The following is an 18,818-nucleotide window of genomic DNA, read 5'->3' as shown; positions in this document are numbered from 1 at the left end:
GGCAGCAGGCTGAGTAAGTGCTTCATTATGGAAACCACCAGCAGCAGGAGCGCCGGTGTTACACACACTGTCCACCCAAGAGTCTAAATCATCCTGGCGCATAGGGAAAGCATTTAAGCTGCCTTTAATAATGATTAATACACCTCCACCACAACACCAAATAGGCCTCCGTACAGCATCATCCATCATCGATGTGAAACTCCATCCTGTAATACACTTAAATTACATTTATTAGAGAAGTCTGCTGCACAGCAGCTCCTTGGAAGGTACTCCGGGCACGGGTAATTGTTCTTATATCAATCAGTTAAGTGATTGTGAAATAAAACAAAATAAATTAGGAAAAATGAGCCCTGGAGTTGGTTTCACGACAAATCCAATGAGCAACTTCGCCGCAGGGCAGCGCAGGCACTGAACAGCTTTTCTTTAGTGAAACCCAACAGAGACCTCACACATTAGCTGCTGATTTTTTTTTTTTTTTTTTGCTGATGAGTAACGTTTTGAGTTAAGTTACTTTGTGATCAGCAAGTTGGCAAATCATTGATCTTTTAAAGTTGAACTGAACTTGCATGTTCAGGTCTGACATGTATTTAGGTTTATTAAGCAGTTCAATGAGTCTCTTAAGCCATTTCAAAGCATCATTTAACAGCCCATTGGTTGTACACCAATATAAATCTCTGATATCAGGCACACACTGATTTAGAAAGATTATCCATTGCTAACATGACGTTAGATTAGAAACTCTCTACCTGTAGTATGTTTTCTTTCTCTTTCTATCTTGTCCACATCTTCTGGCACTTAGTAAACATAAAAGTTAAAGTCTTCCACTAAGAAATCAAAGTGCTTTGTAATGCCGATACATCGCTAGTTCCTGCTGATAGAAACACTTGAACCTCCGGCCTATTTAGAGAGGACACTTAAGCTAATGTGCAGGTTTTTGGGCGGTGAGAGGGAAAGATGTAAAATGCAAAATCTACATAGATCTCAGCTGGGGCAAATTCACAGTCTCTCTGCGACGTGTTGCAATAGACTGGTGGCATCAGTCCCTCTGGAATAAACACAAGCTCTTATATTTAATCCGAACTGCGTTGAAATCGTCTGTCATTGACATGGATGACAAAAATGTTGTCATCTTGTTTGCAGGGAGGCTTCCTCCTCTCCTCGACAACAGACCGAACCGTTAGGGGTTACGGTTCTGATCGTGGTCTTTCAAAAGCTGTACCTGCTGATTCTGATTATGTCCGATACCGGAGGTTTTTCTGGCTGAAATGTCACTAAGTTTACCAAGAAAGTCGCTGAGTTGCCAACATTGCGATGACTATTGTCAACTGCAAACGTGCAGACATGTCTGTCCTCTTTTGCCTTCCCTCTTTCATGGGAGTGCAACATTTTTAGAACGGGGATAAGATCGACTACACATGTAAGTATTGGCCGATCGCAGATCTCCCAAAATGAAGGCAGTCGGTACGAATAAATCAATTAGCTGATCTAATGATACTATGTGCAGCCCTACCAAGGAGTGTTTTTCAGACATAGTGAGGAATTACGTGCAGTAGTACGATTCTTCACAAAACACCGGCAAAGCTTGTCAAATGGCTAAAACTCACTGAGTCAAACCCAAAGCCCACCTCTGGTCTATTGTGCGTATCTTTAACCCAGCAGAGCGTAGGGATTAGCATGTCATGCCCCTTTGCTCCACACCCTACACCACAGAAGCCACTGACATGGCTTAGCACTTAGAATGACAGTGTAACATGTAGAGCAAAAAAATAAATAAATAAATGAGGCATGGATTTCAGCCAATACTGTTTTTGGTACACTGAGGGGACTTTTGAGAAACAATAAAAGCAAAAGCAGGATAATTTATGTTAATTGTGCTCCTGTGACATTTCCTTCATATTGTCATAAACACATAATCATGAACAGAACTACTCAACCGTTGGTGGTCACCGGAGAAATTCACATTTACATCCAAAAAAAAAAAAGACATGAGAAATCCTGTGACTTTTCTGAACTGCGTCGAAATCGTCTGTGTGTTCTCCAGAAAACATCAAGCTAAATAATGCTCTGGTGCCTTACTGAGTTTTAACAACATGCATTGCCAATGTGTGAACCAAAGTCTATGCAGGAGGAGGCAGAGGAGAATTGGCACAATGATGGAGCTGGAGTTGTTCCTCTTGTGAAATAAAGTAATTCAGTTTGGCAGTGAGCGTTGCACAGAAAGCATTATATTCCATAAAAATACACCACGGAAGACTTCATATTTACCTAATTTACAATAGTATTAAAGTTGCATAACAGCATTGTTTAAGTATCCAGCTGTGAGGGGGAAAAAATCCATGTAAAATAAATGTTTTCGCCTTTGTTTTTTTGGGTGGTCCAGGTGGTTTCACCCTGAAGTGGCACTTCTAGACTTTTTACAAGTTTGTCAGGGATAAACTGCGAATTTGGAATGCAGAGGGAAGTTTATACTGCAGGCTTGAAGGTTGTGGGGGGTGACTTAGTCATCACTCATTGCTTAATGGTGTTCAGGACTGCAGGGAAGGCTGAGGCCACAGCAGGCGGCGGGCGGGGAGGCGATGCACATTGTGAGCAGATCACTGGCCTCTCGCAGACACAAACAGATCCCCGTCACACCGAGCAACAACTGAAAGACGTGAGTTCATTTAACAAGGGCAAGTTAAAGCTCTTCAAAGCTCTTCACTTGATATTTACACTGCATTACAGGCAAGTTTTCCACATTTTGTTGTTTTCTAACAGCGTGTGTTAGCGTATGTTATCAGGACAAAGAGAAAGTGGAAGAATAATTTCACCTGCCATTGTTGCTGGGTTGATTAGACCCTATCTAAAAATAAAAAAACTCATTGTTTGCCTTTACGGATTGTGGATCTGGTCGTCATAAAAAAAAAAAATAAAATTTTTTTGCAATTCAACATTGTTCAGGAATGTGCTGCCATAGTTACGTGACACATTCAATGTCAAGCCACTGTGGAAGCCAAATGGTGCGTTCGAGGGTCGTTGCATTTCGAGCAGCTGGATTTGGACCGTTTGGAGCATTTAGCGCGTCCAACTCGTCTAACGCTCAAAAACGTGTTTGGTATGAACGCACCAAAACATGGTTTCATGGCTTCCAACATGGCAGAAGGAGTATTTTTATGAGGTAAATGCACAATTTTGTCTTTAAAGTACTTAAATGACAAATAACTTAATAAATGAACAATTGCCTAATGAGCACCAGGTGGGTGCAGTTCACAACAAAATTAGAAATAATTTGCATCTTCACTCCAGAATTTAACTATAATGAATACTCTGAGAATTAACTCTGGAAGAATGTCTTTGGTCCAAAACTATTTTGTTTTACTGTTTTTAATATCATTTTTTACTGTAAAGAACATGATCTTTTGACTAAATAACAGGAATAATAAAATATTATTGAATAAATATTTGTAGTAAAAACATTGGGACATCATGGGTGTTTTCATTGAATTTTTAATAATAGCTCAGAGTTAAATCTCTCATTTAATAAGTGAGCCACTCACCATCATGTCATCTGAAACTCACTCTAGAAATGTGTGAGGCATGAAGGAAGTTCACTGTGACTCATTGAGGAATAACCAGTACCGCTGCCATTTAGCAAAACAGTATCAGAAGGAATATTTCCATGTTTTTGGATCTTTACCGTCAACTGTCTCTTTGAACCTTTAGCACAGATCGAGATCCATCGTGTTTTATTTCTTACTTGATAATGATGTAAGCAAGTAGAGATGGCAAGAGCTCCTTATTCTCAGCAGTCCACGACATATTTCATCTCACTCTGCAGCGACTTGGATGTCGGAGACTAATTTGAGCCTAAATCATATCGATGTCAGCTACATTTCTCTGCTGCCAGATTCGAAGCAGCCAAGTGGACATTATGTTAAGCTGCAGTGACATGCTGCCAAAGATTAGCCGAGACTAATCCTACATGCTGACAAACCGTACTGTAACCTCACATTTCTCACTTTTCTAGTAAGATGAAACTCACTTCAGACGACTCGGATGCTGTCCTGACCCGCTCCTTAAACCACATGCTTTCTAACGATGAAATGTTCATGTCGTTTCTGTTACTGACTAGAGCGAAATGCTGGAACATTGCTTTGGCAAAGCTGCTTCCACACCTGCACGGCTTAAGAGAAACCAGACCACTGTTATTTATCCTCACCGAAGCTGTAATCACAGGTTGCTTAAGGGCTTTGAAGTGATTCATGCATTTTCTTGCAAAAGTGTCAATGCCCCTTTGCACTTTTTCAAATGTAGCCCTAGAGACTTCTTCTGTAAAGAATAGGAACCCATCATGTTATGTTTTACCACAGTGACTGTGTGTTTATGAAGATTTTCAGAATGACTTTGTCATCATGCTTGGTGTTTTCCATATAGGACAATTTGGTCATTGTCTTATGGTCATTAAAGACAATTTATCTGACCAATGTTTGACTTGCAACAATGGTCAGACCAAAAGATAGGCTATATGGACTTGAATGTTTGTGTTATATATATATTGACTGATAACAACAATTATAGAAAGTATTTGGATATCTTTTGAATTTCTCTTTACTGATAAACTATGTGACTGATTAGACGCTAGAGCTCCAAAATATCAATAATGTCGATACCAAGTTGGTGTCAGTATCCGATCAATACTAGAGTGATAAGATCGGTACTATAGTTTCAGACTCTCTTGAAACTGTATTTTATTTTTGTAACATCGTTTCTCAGTGCTAACTCAAAGAAGATGTCTTGATTTGCTTTCAAATTATATATGTTTTGCATTTTATTTTTCAAATATGTTTCTGGTTTTTATATCGGTATGCAAAAGTGGTTTGTTGACACCTAACTCAAAGAAAAAAACACAAAAACACCTGAAAGTCAGACGTTTGATGATATATCAAACCCAAATAAAGGACATCAACATTGGTATCAGTGATACTGTCCCTGAATTTACTTGAATTTACTTAGTATCACACACCAATATTTTTTCTTGCTCTATTGCTCTGTGCATTCTTTGTTAAAAAAATATTAAAAAATCACCTTGTTGTTTCTCGATCAGAATCAGCTGTGAATTGCAGCCGCTTGCTAAACGTGCAGTGAGAGTAACTCTGCATACAATTTCAGTAAGATGAAGAAAAAAAATAAAAAATATATTGAAAGAAGCCTAATTGAGAGGCTCAAAGAAGCGTTTGATATTTTCAGAAATACCATTCCTTCTACGGGAGCTCAGATGCCTCCCAGGCTAATTGCATCTCTGCTGCAGCTCGAGCTGTCACAGAAATAAAACAGTGGTTTCATCCATCACTTAAAGAGAAAGTTGGTTCTAAATACCTTGTAAGAATTGAAGACAATTTTTGGTCTGAATAAATTTAGGTTGTTGACATTTTTCTCTCTAAAACCTGTCACAGGCTCCCGTCTTGTAGCTGCACCCAGAGTCACTTTGTGGCGCTTTAACATTACCCTGCTGCATATTACACCAGGGTGCTAAATTCCTTAACTCCGGCAGATTCGAGGAGCGGCTCTAAATAAAACGGATGCTCGACAGAAAAGCTCTGCAGAAGCCTTTCAGGGTGGTGTTTTCTTGTTCTGATCCACCCCTCGGGTGTCGTCAGAAGCGTTTGGATGTTTCCACAGCTGGTCTGGCATCAGCCCCTCAGCACCTCCATCAAACCTGCATAAAGGTCACCATAAAATGCTAATAAGACCCACTGCTTCAAGTCACAATGAGTGAAGATCAGCCTCCACAGACAGACAGACACTTGTAAGAACATTTGTATAAACACGCCAAGGCAAACACTCCCTTTATGGTGCTCAGGAATGTCCCAGACCTGTGGGGTTTGACACCTCTCCAGAACTTTTTGTTTCAGTTCTTCCTCCCTCCATTTGGTCAGTTCAGCTCATCTGTCCTCCTCCGCATGATGACTGTGTTTTATCAGCTGTTTGTTTGACACTTTTTCTTTTTTTTGCTTTTGCTTTTGCTTCTCAGATATTGCACAAAACTTTAAAAAAGTATTTTGTCAAAATGTAGTTTTTTTATTGGGATAGACCAACACAAATAGTGTAAATGTAAAGTAGACAAGGATAATAAGAAATCGGCACGTTGTAGGAACACTTTGAGACTATTCTAAAATGATTTCCAAAGCGACCGATGTTGGACTTTCTAGCAGCTACTACAACTGGAAACTAGTGACCAGACTTGAGCCTTCAGAGACACATAAAAACAGGGATAAAGTCAGCCTTCTATCACCTCAAGAACATTTCCAGGCTTAACGGACTGAGAAAAACTCACCGATACATTTATCTTTAGTCCACAGCGCTCAGGTCTTCTGGTTCTGGTTCTGCTCTGCATCCCCAGAACCAGAACCAAACACGGAGAAGCAGCATTCGGCTTCTCTGCTCCAAAATCAAGAACAGAAAACTGGAACAGCTACAACACCTCCTTCCTGAAAATCAGTTGATACATTAATCAACACATTTGATGTGTGTTTACTTGACGAGGGCATTTGACAAAATGCGTTGCTTGTTCCATGATTGGTGACTGAATGATGCTTTCATGGTGTACATCACTTTGAACTGTCTTATTGCTGAAATGAGCTGAACCTGACTTGACTATTATTTAAACTGGATTATTTGGATCATCTCCATCGATGATTTTCCTCTTGTCACTCTTCCATTGAAGCCAGATTTATGGACAAAAAGAAAAAATGAGTTCCTGTTATCTACCTGAGCGATGGATCACTGCATCTCCTCTAGAGTTATCAGTCCTCCTGACTGTTTCTCTACTTAATGTCCTTACACATTGGCCTGTCTGTTTTGACAGCTTCACAGTTGTGCCATACTGTCGGTTTTTGGATAACAGTGCAATGATGAAACATTTTGAAACACTGAGGGTTCAGTTATAAATCAAGACCTTTGTTGCATGTTTCCTACTTACTAGCTGGTTCCACTCAGTTTTATTTGGGTGCATTAGTGTAGGCTCTGTAAATTATCTGTTTTTTTGGCTTGAATTTTTAATGTGCTCAGGTGAAAATCAATCATCAAAATCTAATCCCCCTCCTTCTGACTTCTTTATTATACCTATAAGTTTAACTCTGTTTCATCAAACTAATCGGTCATCTTGTCATCACGTGCTTTCCATCAAGAAACCATAAAAGGTTTATTTTTTTCCTCTTTTTTTTTTTTTCCTCAACACCCTGTCAGGCAGGGCTTTGTGTGCCGAGGCTCATACGGAGAGCAAACAGGCTTCCCTGTCATTACCTCAGACGTGCTACGTGATGTTTCTCCCGCTGATGTAAACAGGGGAGTGTCTGCGTTGGAGCGATTAAAAACTCCCATCATCTGCCTGAGAAGGGCAGATGTTTGGCCTACTGTCGTCCAGGCGACAGACGTCCGTTAAACTCAGCAGACGCTCGGTTTTGTCTTTTATTGGCCCGGAAAGGGAAAATAAAGGTCACTTAACATGGGAGGGGAAACGGCATCCGATCCGTCTCGGGACTCAGTCGTCCTTCGATGTTCTTCTCCAGCATCTGACTAATCAGCAGAAACGCTGATTTGTGGCCGTGCTGCAATCCGAGCATGCAGAAATTAATTGACAAATAAACACAAGGAAGCACTGTGCACATGTTTGAAGTCCACATGCAAAGCAATGTTTAACAACTCAATGTGCAATATACGGATCTAGACCTGCCCTGTCAGCATGCTTCATGTGCCCTCCTGCGAGGCTAAGTACAGATGGATACGTTCAACGGATGGTTTAATGAGATTCAGCTCCTGCAGTCAGTTTGTAAACCTGAAAACAGGCAGATTTGTTTGAATGACGGGTAAAGCCGAATGTTTTCAATCTATCGGGATTAGAACAATTGAGTTCACAAGATACACTTAGTAAAGAATCTTCTCTTTTTCTTGAGTAACAAAGTCATTTTGTATTTAATAAAAGACATAAAATGACTCATTAGCTTCGTGGCTTGTTTTCGACTTGGTCAGAAAGGGGGGAAATAAATCCTTTCTTTCTTCACAGGGATCCCACAAAGGGGTGAACAAGGAAACTTTTCTTTCTGTCAAGCTATACAGCGTCATGACCAAATGTGATTTGCTTCATTGCAGTGTTTTTCCTCCTGTTCTTGCCGTGCCGTCGCAGGTTCTTCAGACCTCTTCACTTTGCACTCAAGAGAAAAATTAGCTATGAAGTCGTTCAGTGTTTCGAACTGAGTGAACCGCTGGAATTTCTCATTCATGTCACAAAATAGGGTGGAATGGTCTGTTGGATGCTGTTGTTGAAGAAATGAGTGCTGGTTCTCAGGAAAATAGGGACAGAAAACAACAACAACTCCAAAACAAAAACAAAAAAAAAACAGCCCCAGTTTATTTCAGTTTCTGAATATGGGGCAGCGTAGTTGCAGATGAGTTTGGGTTCTCGTTCTGACCACAGTCCTCTAACAAAAGGGAATGTGAGCCTCAGAGCTAAACCACAGAGCAGTGGAAGAATGTGGCCTGGTCTGATGAATCACCTTGTGTAGGTCCCAATAATGTCCTGTGAGATAGGGAGAGAGAGAGTGTGTGTGTGTGTGTGTGTGTGTGTGTGTGTGTGTGTGGGTGTGTGTGTGTGTGTGTGTGTGTGGGGGTGTGTGTGTGTGGGGGTGTGTGGGTGTGTGTGTGTGCGTGTGAGTGTGTGTCTGTGTGTGTGTGTGTGTGTAGGTATAGGTGTCACTTACCTAAGGACCAATGGCACCAGAATGCAGTGTGGGAAAGAGTTAAACAACAGAGGCAGTGTACTTATGAAAAACTCCCTTATTGAAGCTTGAGTCCAGCCATGCAAACAGATTTTAGCTTCACATGTGGTCACATGTGGATTTCATGGGATTTTTTTGGTAAGGGTATACCTAGCAACAACCTGTTGAGTAACTTGTGCCACAGCAGTTTCATGTTTTGCCTTAAAACTGCTTAAAAATAATAACAATAATAAAAAACACCCAACTAGTTCAGACAAAACCTTTCCTTAAACAGGGAAGGTCGCACCACAAGTTTGGAAGTATTTCAGACATTTCCTCTGTCCGACCGTGACATCCGCCACGCTCCTCCCGAGCATCGCGCTAAGACCATAGGAGCGTTTATGAAAAATGCTGCCTTCTGTTTGTGGCCTTGTTGAACCAGTCAAAGCACCCTGCCACTTAACTAATACGGCTTAGAAATCTTTAGAAGAGCTTGACAATATATTTGAGATGCTGACTTGACCTGCAAATTTCCCTAAATCTCAACCCATTGGAGTTGAGTGTTTATGCCTCCGCCGGTCACGAAGCTGAAGTTCATTAACCTACAGAGAATCTGTCAAATATGTCAGATTAAACCCATCTACCACTCTCTAAAGTTTTGTGAGTGTTTATCTTCATCCCTTTTTTAAATATTGTTATTCTTTAGGTGTAAGAAATCTAATCCAAAGCCTGAATAATATGAGTGGCTGTTTGGAAATCATCCGTGAGGATCGGGGCTGTTTTTGCTCCTGTAGGACGAGATAAAGAACATCCACATATCAAGATAAGCCCTCAAAACAAACACACCGACACAATTAGGTTTTCTATTTTGGTTTCCCTGTTTCAGCACACCTAAGCAGGTTCCACATCATTGCGCGCGAATGTGTTCGGCTCTGTTTACCGTCAATCAGCAGGTCTCTATTTGCTTAAGATGAGAAATGGAAAATAATCCCCCTAAAACACCTGATAAACAACAATGTAAGCAGAGCAAAGCGTATCACCATAAACCATGTTTAAAATAAGAGACCGACTGCAGCCACTCCTTTATTTTTATTCTCGTTTCCCATACGGAAAGAAGAACATCTCTTCACACACGTCTCAACAATATTGGCAAACTTACATAATTCTTTTCAAGATCTTAAGTCTTTTCCAGACAAAGTCGGGAAAAATGATTCCTTAAACTCCTCTTTTTCTTTCTAAATACCAATGCAGAGCTGGAAAATACTTAAGCCATATTCCATCTTTCTCCATCACTGGAGAAAAAGGATAAAAATCAAAGAACTTCTTCTAAACTCCCAAGCCATCAGCAGCAGCTGCTTGTTGACGTGAGATTACCACGTGAGAAATCTGAACCCATTTCAGCCTCAATAAGATCCAGAAACCAACAGAAACAACGGCTCTGGTTGTATCATGCAGGGTGCGTCCGCTGTACACTAACGCTGTCCAGACATTCATGTGCCGGTGCTTTTTCCTCCCATGAATTAAACATCAGGAGCCGCAATGCTGTACATGAGAGCAGCGACGACCCTGCGGAGCAACCCTCCCTGTGTCTCGGTGAGCTGCTGCTGCTGCTGCTGCTGCTGCTTTTTGACTGACACTTTTCATAATGCCGCTAAGCAGAGTGTCGTGCTGAGCCAGTGGTTTCAAAGGATCAGTCGGTTTTTCTGTCTCCGGCCATAACTGTGGCGAGAGCTCAGTGAGGAGGAGTTGAAGTCTTGCCAGGTCCTTTTACCTTACGGGTTCCATAAGTGAGGCTGTAAGGATAAATAAGTTATCCCCCCCCCCACCCACCCCCCACACGTCTGAATGTCTTTTTTCTTCCCCGGTTTTTTTTTTTGTGTGTGTGTGTCAGCTTTCCACATCCTGATTTACTGCAGTGACATCTATTAAATCAGCTGAAGGATTTTGTTAGAGAGAGATAAAGCAGCGATGAGGAAAGGAACAGAACCCCTAAGTTTACTGAAACTATATTTTATTCAAAATTGACTCAAATAATCCTTCTTATTCAAGAATAACATCTTATTAAAACAGCAAGCTTTAATCCCTTCTGCCAATTACTTTTGAGTCTGCCGAAAGGTTTGGTAGAGTTAAAATTGCTCCCTGAAGCAGAAAATGGAGTGGCGTAAATAAGACGCGTTACTTAACAAACCTCAGAATGAACTTCATTTGATTTTGTTCCCATAATGAATCAAGTTTTGACTCTGGGAATGTCTAAAGCAGCTTCACATCAACTCATTCATAATCTTTCACATATTCAGACTTTGATTGTGGGGTTCCCAGAAGGCTTGTACCATCTGTTTGGTGAATTCCAGGCCGGATTCGAGATTCAAATTCTTCACTGTTGAGACGACATGATCATAACATCTTGAATCCACTACGGTTGTTATGCCGATCACTAAATGGCTGATTTTAGCATGTTGTCCAAACGTGTTTCCTTTACGGGTCCGTTCAGTATCTGCGTTGAGCGTCCCTGCCTCCACTGAACCAAATCCTCATGCAACACGATCTGAATCAGAACATCTGTTAATCTGAAAAGGGCAGGTAACACACGCAGTACAATGCTATTCGTCATTGATTTTTTTTTTTTACTGTGATCTGCCCGTGCATGCTTAGAACAAATCCTGCAGCCATGTGTTTTGTGCACTTTCACACCTGCGGAGTAGTTCCCACCTCCGAGGAGCGTTGCAGGAAAATTCCACCCTGAGTCCTTGTTTCAGAAAGTCTGCGATCACTGGAGACGTGTAAAGGAGCCGCTGGGTCACGACCAAAATGTTACGGCTCCACCAAAAGGGCATCTCTATGTTCTGACTCTCGGCTGTACGGATCGCAGTTGAAAGACAGAGATCATGGAAACAAACTGCTGACAAGAATAACTTCTACGGTCCTACTATAAAAGAGAAAAGGTTGTTGCAATATGTAGAAATATGTAGAAACTCTCTGGTAGGATAAACACACCCACAGTGAAAAATGCAACCATTTCCTTGACTTAGAAAAACTCCATCACAATTTCTTTGATGCTGCATTTACATAGTTGTGGCTTTTAGATTTCAAGCGCTATCAAACGGGGCCTCTTTCATGTCACCTTGATACTTTTTAGCAGATAACATCTCCTGATTTCTTGGCTGTAAATCAGACGTGACTTGTTTCATGCTTTAAATCTGTAAATCTACATAAGCTCACCAACATCTGGGGTTTTTAAATCAACTGTATCAGGGAAAGAAGTGATGTCCTGATTAGAGGCCCTGCAGATTGAGCTGAGTTGCGTTTTGCTGTTGTCTTGCTCATACGTTCTGAACTTGCATATATATTCTTTAAATCTTTCTGTGCGTCAAAGTTGATCTTAAAGTGGTGCAAAACCGAGGAAGAGGGGGAAAAAAAAGCTCCCAAACATGATAAAAATATGTTTTGCCATGGTGCAGAAAATACAAGTGTAGCGTAATACGAGGAGCCCCTGGTGGCTGATTCATTATTCATGAGAAACAACAAGGTAGCCATTTACAGAAACAGTGAGCACCGATGGAGGATTTTTTATTTTTTTTACCTTCATCTGGTGAAATAACTCTGCTCATTTTAAAACAGTCCAGACAGTCCCTTATTTTATTTTCTCATCTATTCAAAACCTGCGTTGTGTGTGCTTTTCTTTGAAAAGCTGAAGGTTTACTTTGAGTGTTCCTCAAAAACCTATTCGTGGAGATGTTTGAATTGTCCATAGATTTTTATTAAGTTTTTTTTTTATTTGCTTCTGCTGGAGTGTTGCTCATTCTTACAGACGCAGGCTGCTCAACTGAGATCTTCTCTGTATGTATTGCATCAGAGAACTATTGATCAGGCAGAGCATTACGGCTGAATCACTGAATTGATTCTGCTCTCCACAAAGTAGGCAGTGAGGTATGAGCCCAAAGAATAATAAAAACAACAACAAAAAAATCATTAATCTTGAAAATGAAGTTTGCTATTGTTTTTTCAGACAGTGCTATTTCATTTTGCAGCATGGCAGTGTGTTCCATATAAAGAAAAAATCCATTTTGTGCATGCAAATAAAAAAAAAAACAGGCTTGCAGCAAACACGCATTATTCATATTCACTCTGCACAAATCTTCATCCTGCCTTAGAACACAACTTTATGCCCTCAGCAGTGCAAATGTAACCTATAAATTCAGAAATCACACATGAAAAAAAGTAAATCTCCAATCTGCAATCAAACATACATTTTCCAGATCATTTGCATTTTCTACATGTGCCTTCCATTTTCCATAAAATATACATTTTATCAGAATACTATGTGATAAACCCAAAGTTGGGAATATTTGGAAATAATATGTGGATTTCGTTTTTGTCCATATCCACAGATCTGTGTGCAGGTTGGCGTGTGTAAGCGTGCCTTCTCCTAAACTAGTTTCCTTTGTTTGCCCTCCTGTTACGAGGGCTTGGATTCCTTTGATGCCATCATTATCTCACTACCCTCCAACATTTCTCTGTTGATTTTCCTGTGGAAAGAAACAACAGAAACAATACTCCGGCCACTTTTCACCGCCACCTGTCAGCCTAACGCCTGGCTCACACGGCAAGATTTCGAAACCGTTGGTTGATTTTTCACGAGATGTAACAGGTTTGCTTCTACAGTGTGCAAATAAAAACAAAAAACACAACGCATTCAGATGTCAGATGTCTATTATCTGTGGTGAAAAATAATCACAAATTGAATGTGGCGAGTGTTTGCTCTGTGCACAGTTTAACAGTTACATGCTTAAAATGTAGATGCTCATTCAGCATCCTAGGGTTGGGGTTCGGGTAACCATCGAAATATAGATTTTTTTTTTATTGATAAATGCCTGATTTGAAATAAAGAAATCACCAAACAGATAAAGGATTTAGTTTGTTCCATAATTGATCTGTAAAGCAGTGTTTCACAGCCCTGGTGTCCCTGTATGTACAGGATGTTCCCCTGATTTCAATTCATGGCTTCATCACAGGGTTTTGCTGACGTTAAGATTTTTGTGTAAAAATCAGCTGTGAATTGAATCCACAGACTTACCAGCTTCGGCTCTTGCTGCTTCTTTGTGCAACATTGTCAACAGTCCCTCTTATAATTGCCGGCATCAAAACTACAGGAATTAAACCTGGAAATAATGAGACAATTATACATTTCCATCAGCTTTAACCAGCCCAGAATTTTATATATTTTTAAATCATTTCATTAAACGTTGTTTGGCCATAAACACAGCGCCTGTAGTGGTCGGTCAGGGGTTCACTTATCTTGCTTCTGTGTTTGCATTTTTTTTCTCTCACTCTCTCAGCCTTTGAAGTGGGTAATGTGCTTTTGGTTGAAGCCCAAAGCCTTGATGGTAATTACTTTGTTCTTTCTCTGACTCATAATTTCATGCCTCCAGGGGGCCATTACAGAATCCTCTACATCTAATTCTGCTGAATTAAAGGAAGGGGCGGGAAGGGAGGGGAGCTGCGCTGGAAGCTCTACAGCTTGCACTTAATGTCAAGAGGAGGAAGAAATAAAATATTTCTTTTTTTGATGGCTTTATGAGACAAAAACGTTGCGTGCTTCTTTTAAACCTTTGAGCAAGTGTTGCAATATTGCAGAGGCAGAGAGGAGGCTCAGAATTAGATGTTGACATAAGATGAGGAGTTTTATTTGGCATCAGTAATCAGTTTGTTCAAAATCAATGCATAAGAAAAAAATGCCTATAAAGCATTTTTTTCTTGTTTTACAAGCATAAAGTCAATCACCTTTTAGAGGTTTACTCTAAATTGATAGGCAGCCTTCACACCATTTTCTGTCCCGGTTCTTTTTAGTCGCAGTCTTGTCACAAGAGGAAGCTGAGTCCACCTTCCCTCCGCATGCTGACATCTCAAAACAGTGTCTCTACAGAAGCCCAGAGGAGACAAACCAGACTTGGAAGGTGAATTCGGGGGTGGAGGTTTCTGTCTGTGACTTAAAGCTACAGGCTGTCCCCAACATGAAAAGCTGAACCCCGGATGAACCGAGCATGAATCCTAATACGACCCGTGGGCTGAAGAAAAGAAGAACGTTTTTAAATGTCAGGCGAAAACATGCTTGATTAGATGCAAGGGCATCTGCAATGTGCAGGGATGTTCCTCCTACCTTTAGGAATATTCTTTTTGTTTATATATTTGTTGTTGAAGGATTTATTGTAATAAGTATGCCAACGTAAAAGTAATGCTGCAGTTATCTGAATATATTATGAAAAGCTGGCTTTGGATTGAGGCTACAGTGAAGGACATCTACTTCCTATTATCTATGGTGATTAGAGTCAAGTAGTTTTTATTAGAAAAGTTGGGCTGGTATTTCTTTTCTCATTTCTTTAAAAACTAAGGTTCTCAGATTCTATCTTTGAGCAACAATCATTTCAAGAGACAGAAACATTTTAGACACTTTTAGTATTTGCATAAAGCGCTCCATTCACTTCGCCGTGATTTATTATGCATGTGCGATTCGACGGAAGACGGCGATTAGATCCAAATATAAATTATATGACTGTGTAATCAGTATTTTAGATGTCCCAAAGTTCCCCTCTCTGACAATGTGCTGCATGACTCAGAATGAGTCATTAGCAGACTGCTTCACCGTCCTGATTCTCCGAGGAGATATCGAGTCTCCTGAATGCTGTATCGACCACGTCTTACTACTTTTCAGGTCGGCTCAAACAAAAGAGAAAATGCCATGTAACCTCAAACATCTCAGAATGTCCTGGTTCAGCAGAGGGATTTCTTTTCTTTGACATGTTCAGACTTGATGCGTCGGAGGGCGGGGGGCATTTTTGTTGGGTGACATCAAGGTCAGTGGTGGGATTTTTTGATTCTGTAACTGGGTTGAACGCATGACTCAGTCTTAGGAGAGGCGTTCAACATGCTCATGTTCTCCCTGCTAAATCAGACACCTGCAGTTACTTAGCAGATGCTAAACGTGTGCGTTCATGGTCAGGTAATCATCACCCTTGACATTGGCAAGATGGTTCGACAAGTCGATCTGAACCGACTCGCTGCCACATGCCAATTCCTGCTGGACGGGCGGATTCGAAATTCAATCTTTGATGTTTGCAAATGTTACATTTCACACAGCAGTTGTCAGAATGCTGCAAACTTTCTTTGGTATTGCATAACTTCCTCACATATTACATTTGTAAAAATGAGTGGAAGCGCATTTCTGACTGAATCAGGTCTGTCTTAAATAACAGCCATTTACTGTTGGTAGATCAGAATTTAATCTCATTCACTGTTAAGAAAACCCACATGCAAATTGCGACATTTTGTTCACAGAAAGGCACTGGACTCCTGGCCCGGGTCAAAACATTTCGACAGAGCTCCATCCCAAGCGTTGTGTGATTGGTCAGAAGTTGTGTGACTGCCATATTTTATATAAAAATGCGCTCAGACAGCGATGTCGATAGTTTGCTTTTACTAGTCCTCTTCTACTATCCACTTTTTGCATCTCCTGGTGATGAGAATCCTTTTGCTGAATGTTCAATTGACACGTTAAGAAACGAGGTACCTTTCTGCAATTCTTCTCTAAATAACTACTGCAACAACAAGGCTGGCAAGTGGTCAATGACTCCTGGATGGAAATTGTAATGTCTGTTCTGTTCTGGAGGCTGTCTGCAGAAAACTCTGGCGCTAATTCTGTGACCGTTTCATAAACTCAACAGAGGATGCAGGTAATACGTCATGGGGTATGACGTATGCTGAGAGTTATATCCAACTGCAAATGTACCTTTCATTACGCAAAACAAGCAGATGAAGTTCGGGTTTGGGTTGCTGGCATAACCAGACAGTTGTTGGTCAGTTCATGTTGATGTCAGTATGGTGGATTAGGAGGTGCCAAGTATAATAGTAGTGAAGCTTTGTATAGATAAGCTATCTGGCAAGTCCAGGTTGGAAGAGCAGTCTGATCAGATTTGTTTTACATGAATCATTTTCAAACATCAGCGGGATTTAGTAGACCCCTAAAAGTCAGAAAACAAATCTGCAGCTTCCATTGGATTATGTGAATATAGTAGGGAATACCTGCAGAGGGCTCATTAGGCCTTCAATTGAATGCTAGACAAATTGAGTCGTGAACTAATTGTCCCTATGGGTTTCTCTCCATTGACGTGTCGGACGTTTGTGATGAACAGCATTCTCTGAACGCCTAATTAGGGTGACCATTGGGCCCAAAGGATGGCTAAATCAATGCAGAGCAACGTATAATAGAGTTTTTAAAACCTGTCGAGGAAGAGAAAGTAGCCTCAAAAGTGATTAAATAAAAAAGAACAACAGGCATTTGTTTCTTCAGTGCGTTTTAACGAATTAGCTCTTTGCATAAAGATTCGTCTCGCTGCCCTATCACTGTCTTCGCCGTTACTGACACGTGTGTGCTTTCAAACGCGTGCAGGACTGGAAGTGTGAAGCTGAAGGGGGGATCTGGCTCTGAATTCCTCCGGGGCGAGTGAGCAGGGGAGTCCAGGGGAGAGAAATAAAAGATGTAATCCCTGAAACATGCGAGCGCCTGACACAAACAAACACGCTCGGCGAATTTCAAAAGGACGGCTCCTCGACGGGAATCCTCTCATGCGGCGATGGGGAGATAAGGAATCAAATGATGCACAGAGAGCTGTGAAGATGTGGTTCTTCCAGTTTTCTTTTCTTTTCTTTCAAGTCTTATCTGGTTCGGAATTAGTTGGTTTACCTGTAATTTCTCCTGCCACCAGCCAACATGCTTTCTCCTCGTTGATTCCAGAGCAGGAGCGGGAGCCATGTGGCAGGAATTTCCCCACGCCTCACTGATCAGCTCAATCAGACCTGTCTTGTCTTGCAGCTGGAAAACATCTATTGGGCTCTTTAGTTGCGACAGGAAACAATTTTACTTCAGTCAAAGCGAGTCGAGACATCCAGTCGTAGATATGTGATGCAATCCCTTATGTAAACAAGTACGACAATCGTGGGCATATAATTTAGCTCTTTACTGCAAATTAACGCATAATATGTTATTGCTGCCCAATTTAAGTTGTTTCTCTTGGTTACACTGTTAAAACCAAGATCTTGAGCTCTTATACAGAGCTTAATAAAAGTCAAAAATTGTGAAAAAAGTTTAAGATTTTTCTCTCCCTCATCTATTAAAAGGTGATATGTTTACCTTACAAAATGAAGTATTTCTAGCTTTTAATAAACATAAGTTTATGATTGCGCCTTACAGTCACAAATTCTGTGACTCGATATAAGAAAAGAGCAACAAAAAAGGGATGTGTTAAACAGAAATGTCAGACTTCTGTGAAGAAAGTTCGTCTCTATGCATCCAACACCTTGTTTGAGCCTCCTGTACATTAATTACTGCATTAATGCGGCGTGACACGGAGGTGATCACTACAAGCGAGTTCACTCTTTGTGAAATTCTGCACAGTTCTTGAGTAGATTTTGTTTGACTTTCTTCTGAAGGTTGTGATTAATGGTGCACCTTTTCCTGGCAAACTTTTTCCTTCTGTTAAACTTTCTATGAAAATGCTTTTGCACAGACCTTTATGAACAGCCATGTTCTTTAGCAATGACACTTTATTCATTCATTTCTCGTGAAGGGTGTCACTCACTGTCCTTCTGTCAAGTCAGAAGCCGTCTGCTGCCATTGACTGAGACACTTATTTTGGGAGTTTTCATGGCCTGAGACTCAGAATGATCAAAATTAAATGACAAAAGGGGCTTTTGAATATTTGAAGCTGCAGTGTGTGTGGTGAACGGAGTCTGCTCACGGTTCCTCTGCTGATTATTAAATGGATTCTTCCACATAAGCGCTGAGAGAGGTGCACATGCCACTGGCTGTTGCTCCAGAGGTAAAAGCTTCCAATCAATACCGAAGGTCTGATGGTGTTTGACATTATTAAATCTGCACCATCAGCATTCAGGAAAAGAAAAATGCATTGGAAAAATGTCTTTAGAGAATTGATTATATGGGAGAATCATTTAAAAAGAACCTGGAGAATCATTTTTGAGCTGTTGAGGTAATTGTTAGTGCAGCCACAGCACTGATGGATTTGGAGTGTTTAG

This window comes from Poeciliopsis prolifica, unplaced genomic scaffold (genome assembly GCF_027474105.1).
Source record: "Poeciliopsis prolifica strain line A6 unplaced genomic scaffold, Auburn_PproV2 SCAFFOLD035, whole genome shotgun sequence".
Lineage (NCBI taxonomy): Eukaryota > Metazoa > Chordata > Actinopteri > Cyprinodontiformes > Poeciliidae > Poeciliopsis > Poeciliopsis prolifica.
The sequence above is the reverse complement of the archived record's forward strand: the minus strand, read 5'-3'. Positions refer to the sequence as shown.